Below are 13,344 nucleotides of genomic sequence, written 5' to 3' on the forward strand. Positions count from 1 at the left end.
TCTAAAGAAGACGTCCAGATGGCCAACAGGCACATGAAAAGATGTTCAGCGTCGCTCCTTATCAGGGAAATACAAATCAAAACCACACTCAGGTATCACCTCACGCCAGTCAGAGTGGCCAACATGAACAAATCAGGAGACTATAGATGCTGGAGAGGATGTGGAGAAACGGGAACCCTCTTGCACTGTTGGTGGGAATGCAAATTGGTGCAGCCGCTCTGGAAAGCAGTGTGGAGGTTCCTCAAAAAATTAAAAATAGATCTACCCTATGACCCAGCAATAGCACTGCTAGGAATTTATCCAAGGGATACAGGAGTACTGATGCATAGGGCCACTTGTACCCCAATGTTCATAGCAGCACTCTCAACAATAGCCAAATTATGGAAAGAGCCTAAATGTCCATCAACTGATGAATGGATAAAGAAATTGTGGTTTATATACACAATGGAATTCTACGTGGCAATGAGAAAAAATGAAATAGGGCCTTTTGTAGCAACGTAGATGGAACTGGAGAGTGTGATGCTAAGTGAAATAAGCCATACAGAGAAAGACAGATACCATATGGTTTCACTCTTATGTGGATCCTGAGAAACTTAACAGGAACCCATGGGGGAAGGGAAGAAAAAAAAAAAAAAAGAGGTTAGAGTGGGAGAGAGCCAAAGCATAAGAGACTGTTAAAAACTGAGAACAAACTGAGGGTTGATGGGGGGTGGGAGGGAGGAGAGGGTGGGTGATGGGTATTGAGGAGGGCACCTTTCGGGATGAGCACTGGGTGTTGTATGGAAACCAATTTGTCAATAAATTTCATATAAAAAAATATTCATGGATTGTGGGTGAACTAAAGGATTAAGAATGTGTTCATTGTTCTTGCAGAATTCTTTGTCTCTGTGGACGGTGTGTGCTTTAACCATAAAAAAAAAAAAAAGAAACAAAATGAGGGGTGCCTGGGTGGCTCAGCCAGTTAAGTACCCGACTTCATCTCAGATCATGAACTCAGTTCATGAATTCGAGACCCGCATCAGGCTCTGTGCTAACAACTCAGAGCCAGGAGCCTGCTTAGCATTCAGTGTCCACCCCCGCCCCCTCTGTTCCTCCCCTGCTCACACTCTGTCTCTCTCTCTCTCTCTCAAAAATAAATAAAGATTTAAAAAAAATTTTAAAGAAAACAAAAAAGATGAAATTATAGTATCTGAATAGCCCAATACCCATTGAATAAATTGAATTTGTTACCACAAACAAAGAAAACTCCAGGCCCAGCTGTTTTTACCATAGGATCCCACCAGACATTTAAATAATACCAATTTTACACAGACTTTTCCAGAAAATAGAGGAGTAGAGTTCACATCTTGTTTTTAGAGGCCAGTACTACAATACCACCAATACCTGACAAAGACATTACAAGAAAATGATGTGCCAAAAGCTTTATGAAAAAAAAATTTTTTTGAGAGAGTGCAAGCGAGTGAGTGAGCAGGGGAGCAGGGGGTGGGAGGGTAAAGGGAGAGGGAGAGGGCGAGAGGGCGAGAGGGAGGGAGGGAGGGAGAGAGAGAGAGAGAGAGAGAGACTCTCGTGCAGGCTCCAAACTCAGCAGGGAACCTGTCATGGACTCAATCCCACGACCCCGGGATCATGACCTGAGCTGAAATCAAAAGTTGGACCCTCAAATGACTGAGCCACCCAGGGGCCCCAGCTTTACGAAAATTGCTTAAGAAAATGTTAACAATATGCAATGGGAAAAAGACAGTTTCTTCAACAAATGGTGCTGGGAAAAATGGACAGCTATATGCAAAAGAATGAAACTGGACCACTTTCTTACACCATACACAAAAATAAACTCAAAATAGATTAAAGACATAAATGTGAGACTGAAACCATAAAAATCCTGGAAAAGAGCATATGCAATAATTCCTCTGACATCAACTGTAGAACATTTTTCCAAATATGTCTCCTGAGGCAAGGGGAACAAAAGCAAAAACAAACTATTGGGACTACATCAAAATAAAAAGCTTCTGCAAAGCAAAGGAAATAATCAACAAAAGTAAAAGACAACCGACTAAATGGGAGAAAATATTTGCAAGTGACACACCTGATAAAGGGTGTGTGTGTGTGTGTGTGTGTGTGTGTGTGTGTGTGTGTATCTCCAAAATATATAAAGAACTGATACAACTCAACACCCAAAAAACAAATAATCCAATTAAAAATTGGGCAGAAGACATGAACAGACATTTCTCCAAAGAAAACATACAGTTGAGCAACAGACATGTGAAAAGATGTTCAACACTGATCATCAGGGAAATGCAAACCCAAACCACAATGTGGTATCACATCACACCTGTCAGAATGGCTAAAATAAAAAACACAAGAAACAGCAAGTGTTTGTGAGGATGTAGAGACAAAGGAACACTCCTGCCTTGTTGGTGGCCTCCTGCCTTGTTGGTAGGAATGCACACTGGTGCAGCCACTGTGGAAAATAGTATGAAGGTTCCTCAAAAAATTAGAAATAGAATTATCATATGATCCAGTAATTAATTCCACTACTGAGTATTTATACAAGGAATATGAAAACACTAATTTGAAAAGATATATGCACCCCTATGTTTTATTGCAGCATTATTTATAATAGCCAGGATACAGAAGCAACCCAGTATCCAGCAGTAGATGAATGGATGAAGATGTGGTGTATATATACAATGAAATATTACTCAGCCTAAAAAATGAAATCTTGCCATTTGCAACATGGATGGATCTACAGGTATAATGCTAAATGAAAGAAGTCAGAATGAGAAAGACAAATACCGTATGATTTCACTCACATGTGGAATTTAAGAAAATAATCAAAGAAAAAAGAGACAAAATAACAGACTCTTCAGTATAGAGAGCAAACTGATGGTTGCCAGAGGAGAAGTTGGTGAGGGGGATGGGTAAAATAGGGGATCAAGAGTACAGTCACCTCGATGAGCACTGAGTAATGTATAGAGTTGTTGAATCACTATATTGTACACTTGAAACGAATATAACACTGTATGTTAATTATACTGGAATTTAAAAAAAGAGGGGCACTTAGCTGGCTCAGTCAGTAGAGCATGCAACTCATGACCTCAGAGTAATGAGTTCAAGCCCTACAGTGGGCTTAGAGCTTACTTAAAGAAAGAAAGAAAGAAAGAAAGAAAGAAAGAAAGAAAGAAAGAAAGAAAGAAAGAAAGAAAGAAAGAAAGAAAGAATTTGAGTAGGAAAAACACACTTCTCCTGAGCTTCTCCTTTACTTTTACACTACTATGACACTTCACTTCTGGTCACCAAATGTTTGGGAATTTTCACCCTACCAAGCAATTTTCTAACACTAGATGGGTTTCCTATAATTTAATTCAATTCTGGTGCTATGTACCTGACAGTAGCATCAGACCCCATAGGTTAAGGGCTCAGTCCCACAAAATGGTCCTGTCCCACCTTTTAAGATACCAATCATAAGTTCCAGGTTGTTGCCTGTACTCTTGACTGAATGACCATAAACTGGGGTTCCCATGATCCCCTCCTTGGGTTTGACCATTTGCAAGAATAGCTTTCAGAACTCAGGGAAACACTTAATTACGTTTAGTAATTTATTATAAAATAAAGGATATCATAAAGGATACTAATGAATAGCCAGATGAGGAGTAACACAGGGTAAAGTCTGGAAGAGTCCTGAGCCAAAGAAGCTTCTGTCCCCAGGTAGCTGGGGTACACCACCTTCCCAGTACATGAATGTATTCACCAACCTGGATGCTCTCCAAACTCTGTACTTTTGGGATTCTTATGAGACTTCAACACATGCATGATCAATCATTAACTCAATCTCTACTCTTTCTCTCCTTTTCATGGAGGGGGGTGGGGCTGAAAATTCCAAGTTTCTAATCATAGCTTGATATTTCTGGTGACCATCCCTCTTCCAGAGGATCACCAGAAGTTGCCTTCTTGGAACAAAAGACACTCCTATTAGGAAATTTCAAAGAACATAGGAACTCTGTGTCAGGAACCAGAGTCAAAGACCAAATATTAGAACAAAAGACGCTCCTAGTATCCTTATCACTTCAGAAATTACAAGGGTTTTAGAAGTTCTATACCAGGTACCAGGAACAGTGCAGGGATCGGGTGGGCAGAGACCAATACATGTTTTTCTATTTCACAAATTTAATCTGGAAATATAGATAAGGAAATACAATATGATCCACAAATACAAGGTTGATTTAACATCCAAATGCCAGTCAATTTTATTCATCATATTAGTTGAATAAAGGAGAAAAGACATCACTTCACTAGATTCAGAAACAGTATCTTATAGGGGCACCTGGGTGGTTTGGTTCAGTTAAGTGTCCGACTCTTCATTTCAGCTCAGGTCATGATCTCACAGTTCGTGGTTCAAGCCCCGCATTGGGCTCTGTGCTGACAGTGCGGAGCTTACTTAGGATTCTCTTTCTCCCTCTCTCTGCCCCTACCCTGTCTGCTCTCTCGAAATAAATAAATATTTTTTAAAAAAGTATCTTACAAAATTTAATATCCCTTCATGGTAACAACTCTCAGCAAGCTAGGAATAGAAGAGAACTTGCCAAATTTGATTGAGCATCTATGAAAATCCTCCAGCTATGTGTAATGAAATACTGAATACTATCTTTCTATGATCAAAAAAAGCATGGGGCACCTGGGTATCTTGTCAGTTGAGTGTCCGACTCTTGATTTTGGCTCAGGTCATGATCCCAGGGTTGTGGGACTGAGCCCCATGTTGGGTTCTGTGCTGAGCACAGAGCCTGCTTAAGATTCCTTCTCTCTCCTTCTGTCCCTTGTTCCCATGCCCTAAAATTAAAAAAAAAAAAAATTAATTAATTAATTAAAAAAAAATTTAAGCAACAATGTCTACTTTCACTACTTTTACTCAACACTCTGGTGGAAGTCCTAGCAATTAAAACAAGGCAATAAAAATAAATGAAAGATATAAACACTGGCTAAGAAAAAGAAAAACTTTATTTATAGATGGCAATTATTTGCTTATAAAATCCTAAAGAATCCATAAGACAGGAACCAGCACTTAATAGTAAATTTAGCAGAATTTCTGGATACAAAGTTATTATATAATAATTGGCTAATTTGATATATTAGCAGCAAACAATTGAAAAGTGAAATTTTTTAAAAAGGCATAACAGATGTAATTAAAGTTCCCTGCCTGATCAGCCCTCACTCAACTGAGCTCTGTCAACTCTCCCAGCCTTCTCTTGCTACAAGAAGGTGGCCACAGTGGCACATAAGAAATAAGTAAGAAATGATATATAAATACTTATAAGAATTAAAACAAATTTGCAGCGCCTGGGTGGCTCAGTGGGTTAAGCATCCGACACTTGACTTCCACTCAGGTCATGATCTCACATCTCATGAGTTCGAGCCCTGTTCCGGCTCCATGCTGACAGTGTGGAGCCTGCTTGGGATTTTTCTTTCTCTGTCTCTCTCTCAAAATAAATAAATGAACTTTAAGAAAAAAGAATTAAAACAAATTTAAATTTTTTTTTTTAATTTTGTAAAGCACTTTGAGAATTAGTTACATTTCTAATGACTGATAGGCAAAAATGAAATACTTCAGAGAAGGGCATAGGGATCGAAAGAACTTTAGGGTTACTAGAGTGCCAAAGAATCACAAAGAATAAGAGAGATGAGAGTCGTAAAGAAAGGTCTTACTTTATTTAACTCCAGAGTGGCTCTTTGTCTTAAGAGGCAATACAGTGTAAAAAGAGAACCGTGTTAGCTATGATTATTATATTTTTGTTTGTTAATTGCTAAAAGGAAAAATGGAGCTTTTTGAAACAGTCACAGGTCTTTTCTAGAATGCTAAATAAATGTTGATATATGCAAAGTTCATGGATTGTAACTTTCAATGACAGAGTAGGTATAAAACAATTTTTGTTGCAGGAAATGAACATGTTCACTTTATTTTTTAATAAATTACTTTGTTTCAATCCATCACCATGTAAATTTTACAGATTATTTTGAGAATCAGTACAAATGATCTGTTCTCTCTAAAGGTGGGTCAGAAAATAACAGAACATCTTTACCAATTTGAAGTTCAAACACAACTTAACACCTGGTTTACTTGACAATGGATATTCCTTAGTTGCCCCACAAGTCACATTTAGCTCCCTAAGAATCAAGGAAGGTAGAAATTATATGATGGGCCTAAGAAAGATCTCAATATCATGAAGAATAGTAAAGGTGTTTAAAGGTATTATCTGCAACACAACAAAGCATAACCCATTCCTTTGAAAACAGGGTAAAAAATTTTACCTAGCTTCTTAAAAGATAACCTTTATATTCCAGAGAGCATATTCTGAATCATTTGAAGCAGAGTTTAGCCTTTTGAGATTAAGCTGCTGTTCTCCATCATCACATCTCAGCACAACTCCCTCTTGAGCAGAACCCAGATATTCTCACTTCTCTCAAGAGAAGTCTAAAGGCCACAATCCTGAATGCTACCCGTCCCTAAAAGCACAAACTCAAGTATTCCTGGTGAAATTCAAAAAATGTTTTCAGGTTTGAAATCCAAGAAGGGAGCTATTACATAGCAAGCAAATAGGCTATGGCTGGAAATCTACGGTAAGAGCAGTTACAGAAATGTGTTTCAGAAACAGATTCTCTACATATTTTTAAGAAATCTGGTTGTTTTATTATTTTTTATTTTTTTAATGTTTATTTTTGAGAGATAGAGACAGAGTGTGAGTGAGGGAGGGACAGACGGAGAGGGAGACACAGAATCCAAAGCAGGCTCCAGGCTCTGAGCTGTCAGTACAGAGCCCGATGCGGGGCTCAAGCCCACGAACAGCGAAATCATGACCTGAGCCGAAGTCCGATGCTTAACTGACTGAGCCACCCAGGCGCTCCAGAAATCTGGTTGTTTTACACAAAAGTTCCTATATATTATGTGATTCCTCAATTATCCAAATATGTCTAGAAACATGGCTAGAAGTGAAGAAAATAATCACAATAAACCAATTAAGTGAAGTAGTGAATTACAAGCAAACTGCATGTTATACAGCTATCATAAATTATCAATAAATGTTCACTTTTATATCCTTTTTTTACATTACAGACTAAGAAAATATAATTTATGGAATTTCTTTTCTAATATGGTATTAAATCTTTAGCTTAGAGTTCACATAAAATTAAAAAATTTCTTTAAGCTTCAGGTTCATCATTAGGTCACATAATTTTTTTCCTAGTTGCCATTGTTTTAATTGTTTCATATCTCACATTATCATTCCCTAACCTACTTGGGTTTGGGTATGAGACCATTATTTTAAAATATATCCTGGGGCACCTAGGTGGCTCAGTATGTTAAGCATCCGACTTCAGCTCAGGTCATGATCTCACAGTTTGTGGGCTAGAGCCCTCTGTTGGGCTCTGTGCTGACAGCTCAGAGCCTGTAGCCTGCTTCAGATTCTGTGTCTCCCTCTCTCTCTGCCCCTCCCCCGCCTGCGCTCTGTCTCTCTCTCTCTCTCTCAAAAATAAATAAACATTAAAAAAAATTTTAAATATATCCTAAGCACTACCCTTATGCCAAATTATTCAGTAAATTTTTGTATTGGCTACAATATAGTCCACCTATCATCCTTAATTCTTTTTTAATATTACTATGCTTAAGTCGGGGGGGAAAAAGTCTCTAACATCTTTTCTACTGATGGGAATCTATAGCTATCTACTCCTTTTAAATTTGGATGATCCACCATCTCTCACTGAATAGTTTCTTTGATCCTGAGTTAGAGGATACAAAATGCAAAATGGTCCAGAATCACATAGATAATCATGCTAAACCGGCAAAATCTTTTTAAGTACATAATACATCTTCTTTCTGGTATTTATCGTTCCATGACTGATCCCTGATCTCTCTGTATGCAGGTCCCAACCTTACTCCGACTCAATCCTAAAAGCCTCACAAATCATGGGATCTCAACATATCCTAACACTCAGGTCAGTCAAGTGCCAATCTTATATCCTCCTAGAAAATACAAAGAATTTCTAAGTTTTTCCATGAGTAATCAAATAAGACCAACTTCTCTTAATCATCCCTTCACCATTCTTTGCATGGTCACACCTCTTTGAGCCTCTTTGAGGATTTAATTTTACTCCATAACTCTTCTTCTTTTTTTTAATTTTTTTTTTATTTTTTTTATTTTAGAGACAGAGAGAACAGGGTAGAGGAGCAGAGGAAAAGCATCTCAAGCAGGTTCCACACTCAGCGTGGAGCCCAGTGAGGGGCTCAATCCCATGACTGCGAGATCATGACCTGAGCCAAAATCAAGAGTCTAACACTTAATAGACTGAGCCACCCAGGAACCCCTTTAAAAATTAAAAAAAAAAAAATTCTAAGTAGGCTCCAGGCCCAGTGTGGCACGTGAACTCATGACCCTCAAATCAACAGTTGATGCTCTACCAACTGAACTAGGCAAGTGCCCCTCTTATCATTTTTTGAGAGTGAAATTTGAGCTTCTTAGGCCTGCTCTTCTTTATAACGCTAATATATTACAGAGCACAACTTGCAAATATAGTCTTCATTAACATTATCACACAGATTTTCAGAAAGAAAAGGAAGACAGCAACTATAGAGAGTCATCACTCTGTCTCATAAAACTAGCTCAGAGAAGGGGTGCTTGGGTGGCTCAGTTGGTAGAGCATCAACTTTTGATTTCAGCTCAGGTCATGATCTCATGGTTCATGGGACTGAGCCCTACATTGGGCTTTACGCTGACAGCACAGAGCCTGCCTAGGATTCTCTCTCTCTCTCTCTCTCTCTCTCTCTCTCTCTCTCTGCCTGCCGCCACCCCCACATGTTTTTTAAAAAAAAACAAACTATCTCAGAGAATCTGATCCACTTAGGTAACAAATTGAAAATATTAACAAAACTCAGTCTTGTCCCTGGTCTAAGCCAGAATTTTATGCATATTTATAACTACTAACATCCAATTCTGTTGTCGGAAATTATAAATACATCCTTGTCAGCATAATTTATATTTAAAAAAAGGAAAGTAAAAAGGAAATACTGAGAACCTGAAGAATTCTGAGTACCTTTACTTTATCATTTGATCTCCTGGAATTATACATAAATTTGTATCTGTATAATTCCAAAAGGTCTGTCAAATCAGTTGGGTATCATTGTCACTTCCTTTTTATCCCCACTGATAAAGTTAATTTGTATATCAAGGCCCACAAAATGGAGGCTACCCTAGTGGCCCAGCTCATATCACAAATCTAAACTTTAGTTAGCCTGCACTTAATGGGAAATACCTGTCAAGGAAACCTAACATATACCAATCACAATCCTTCATCTCAGCTTTAGCTAGCTTACCTTACCCTAAAAAATAGGACCTGTTAGTCTTATAAGGAAATCCTTGACCTCTTAGCCAATCACACCATTTCCGTGTTGCCTCTTCTAACATTCTATTAAACTCTCTCTTGCCCAAAATCACTCCAGAAAAGTGTTGCATTGTTTGTGAGGCACAGTACTCCTCCAACCTATGGACTGTTTTCCTTTGAGTAAAAGACATCAAACTCATTACTAAATTGTTTTAGTTTTGTCATTTGACACTACAGACATGGAGGTATAACAAAACCAGTGACTGGATTGAATTCCTTTTTCAAACTAAGAGGTCTTATTTTTTTTTTTTTTTTAACGTTTATTTATTTTTGAGAGAGAAAGACAGAGTGCAAGCGGGGGAGAGGCAGAGAGAGACACACACACAGAATCCAAAGCAGGCTCCAGGCTCTGAGCTGTCATCATAGGGCCTGACGCAGGTCTCGAACTCACGAACTGAAGTCCGATGCTTTACCAACTGAGCCACCCAGGTGCCCCTAAGAGGTCTTATTTTAATGACTAATTCTTTTTTTCTCAACGTTTATTTATTTTTGGGACAGAGAGAGACAGAGCATGAACGGGGGAGGGGCAGAGAGAGAGCGAGACACAGAATCGGAAACAGGCTCCAGGCTCCGAGCCATCATCAGCCCAGAGCCCGACGCGGGGCTCGAACTCCCGGACCGCGAGATCGTGACCTGGCTGAAGTCGGACGCTTAACCGACTGCGCCACCCAGGCGCCCCATTTAATGACTAATTCTTATAAACTTTTCTAAAAAAAAAAAAAACACAATCAGAAACATATGTACAAGGAAAACTTTAAAATAATGTATAGCAAAATGTTAACAGTGACTACTTCTGGCTGCTAAAATTATGAGTACTTTTAAAACTTTCCATTTTATAAGTTCAGCTTAGGTTAATAATTTTTTCAAGAAGACTATGTTAATTTCTTCATCAGGAATCTATAACAATTTCCATTTCAAGCATATTTATAAAAGTAATTGTAGGGTGGGCTATTTTCTACTTATTATGAAAACAAACAAGCTGGCAAAATAACTGGTAATAAATAGCACTAAAACCAGTGTGACTGAAATAAACTTACAAAGTCTTGTACCTTGTTTTACTGTATTTCATCAATATGAGACACTAAAGATTTCCCTGTGAATGAGGACAACTCGGGTGACATTTTCAGACTAAATTGTTTCATCCATAGTAGAGGCTTAATAAATGTGGCTTTATCATTGCCTTTCTCCAATGAATGCCCAGTTAATGTATCATATTGGATATCATCCTTAAAACATTGCTGAGAAATGCCTATAATAGTTAAACTTTATAATTTAGCAATTTCTTGACTACTTTTGTTCATAAACATGAATACTGCATAGCATTATATTTTATATGTTTTATATCAGAATATCTTTTTAATTATATAAGATTAATTTGGATGTAATGTGGTTAACAATTTTACATAATACAGGAAATTATTTTTGGGCAAACTCATCCTAAAGTTGACTTCCAGGTATAAGTTATTGATTCTAGGTTAGTGATTTAAAACCTGTTTGGGTCATGTACACCTTTGGTACTATCATAAAATTATATGCATTAATAAATGCATTATATATATGCATTAATAAAATAAATACACACACACACACACACCAAAACAAGACAAAACAAAACAAAAAAACAACAATAAAACACACACATACACAAAAACAAAATAAAATAAAATAAAATAAAATAAAATAAAATAAAATAAAATAAAATAAATATACAATTGGGTATACAGTTCCAAGGCAAATCATTTAAGGTGAAGGATTCCTATTCTAGACCATCTGAGCACATGGCCCATTTTCTTACTTACAATTAACTTCTCATTTTCACTGCTCCTTATTATGAATGTGGAATGACTGAGATGGTTCACATAATAACATTTTTAACATAAGCACTTATTATTGTCAGCCACTGTTCTAGTGCCCTGTTAATATTAACTACTAATCTTCACAAAAACCCTTTGAAATTCATATTATTATTTGCATTTTACAAACAGTAAGTTATGGAATAGAAAGATACTGAATATATTATCCAAACTCAAAAACACTCAATGGTAAAACTAAGATTTTCATTTAGATACTCTAGATTCGGGGTTAGCAAACCTGTGTAAAGGACCAGAGAGTAAATATGTTAGGCTTTGTGGGCCAAAAGCAAAATCAAGGATATTATGTAGGTGCTTATTTAATAAGAGAGATAACAAATTTCCACAATTTATTTTATTGATCAAATTCAAAAACTTATTTGTAGACACAGAAATTTGAATTTCATATAATTTTCACATGTCATGAAATACCATTCTCCTTTTGACATGTTCTTAATTATTGAAAAATGCTAAAACCAATCTTCGTTCACAGGCCATAAAAAAATAGGATACAAGCTGGATTTGGCCTGCAAGGTCAAAGTTTGCTGATCCCTGCTCGAGACTCAAAGACCATTATATAGTCTGAAATCAATCAAACCATCTACCATGCCATTTTTCCACTCGTGTCTGAAGAATATCTAAAGTATCTAATGTGTAATTCTGCCTAAGCATTGGTCTCTTCCTTAACAAATAACTGTGTAATAAAAAAGGACTATTTCTGCATCACAAGAATGCTTACACAAAAAGCGTACAAGGGGAGGTGTTTCCAAGTGGTTATATGAATATTAACTGTAGGAAGAATTCTGATGAGGAACAGGCAAGGGCAATCCATCCTCATGGTACCATCATTAATTGGGAAGAGAATGCCCAGGTAAATGTCTAAATCACTATTTTTTAGGGCGTTTCAGATGAAGTTATTTTATATCCCAAAAAACAAGAATGAAATTTCATAAAACAAAGAAAAAGCTCAAAATGACTTTTAGCTTGGCTTTGAGATGTGTGACTGTAACAGTGTTCTCCTCTCATGGCTCTTCTTTTGGAATACAGCAAAAATTGGAAGGAAAAGAGAATCATGACATAATAGGCCTTTCCTGGAGACCAGACAGGCTAAACAAGAACACATCTCATCACTGGCAAGCCCCCCCCCCTCATACATAAACATACACTAATGGAAGTATGAGGAAGACTGAATACTGTTGACTCTTCCCTGTATCATGAAGAAAACTCAGGTTCCCAGAAGCGAGGGACTGGAGTCTGTTTCTATGTTCACAGCAGTTTCCTGTCAACAGAGCTATAAAAATGCTGTGGATCTGTAATACAGGGCTTGCCCTCATAGAGCTGCCAAGAGGAATCTTCAGAGGAAGTAATCCCACTGTTGCAGCCTCAATATCCTGTCTTCGGTGGCTAATTCCAGCCCTACAATCGCCTTAATAAACACAGGGCTTTGCTTTTTTAGTTATAACATTCGTTCTAGGTCTCAAATGTTCAACTTCCCTTTGACAGCCATTTTTGTGCAACCAGTATTTTTGTGCAGTGTGGCTATAAGGTGAAATGGCACAGGCAGTGAAAGAAAACCCAGTGCAACAATTCTAAGAAACCATGGAATTTACAACTGGGTCCAGAATAGGCTACACTTAATGTACTCTATGCCTTCAATGCATTAAGCACTAGGCTGGACAACAGAGAGGGTGCACCGATGAAGGCAACAAAGGCCATGCTTAGAACAGGGGGCCTCTGTGGTTAACTAGGGCCTCGAAGTCTTTCACAGGCACAGATGGAGTCACACAGGGATCTTGTCCAGATTCCTCAGCCCCAGAACTGCAAAAATGACGCTCTATCTTACTAAAAGTAAAAAAGCTACACTAGGCCAATTTTGATAGTCTCCAGTTGGTCACAATAGCAATGTCACTAGTTCACAGTTCACAGTACAACACACCTCACAGTCACCGCTGACCGTGGTCATGTAATGGCTCCGCCCCCACTCAGGCCCAGGAGCCCAATCTGGGCCAGTCAGGGCCTCCCCACCATGCGCGCGCGCATACATACACTCTCTGACACACGCATACACTCA

At 37.9% G+C, this 13,344-nt stretch overlaps 1 protein-coding gene across 18 annotated transcripts in view; it reads right to left on the reverse strand.

The window, feature by feature from the left end:
• ZNF260 (zinc finger protein 260) overlaps positions 1-13,344 on the reverse strand; it is a 114,639-nt gene that overhangs the window by 100,991 nt on the left and 304 nt on the right. For 2 of the 18 annotated variants that reach the window (XM_045045499.1, XM_045045491.1), the window contains exons 1-2: positions 4,673-4,732; positions 3,753-3,966 (exon numbers count right to left, since the gene is read on the reverse strand). The exons of 10 other annotated variants lie outside the window; for them this stretch is intronic. The gene's annotated coding sequence lies outside the window, so the exon portion shown is untranslated. Of the gene's footprint in view, positions 1-3,752; positions 3,967-4,672; positions 4,736-13,344 lie in introns of those variants that run through there. 6 more of the 18 variants (XM_045045486.1, XM_045045494.1, XM_045045490.1 and 3 more) reach the window with 6 other exon arrangements.

The sequence above is a fragment of the Felis catus genome, chromosome E2 (assembly GCF_018350175.1).
Source record: "Felis catus isolate Fca126 chromosome E2, F.catus_Fca126_mat1.0, whole genome shotgun sequence".
In the NCBI taxonomy this organism is placed as follows: domain Eukaryota; kingdom Metazoa; phylum Chordata; class Mammalia; order Carnivora; family Felidae; genus Felis; species Felis catus.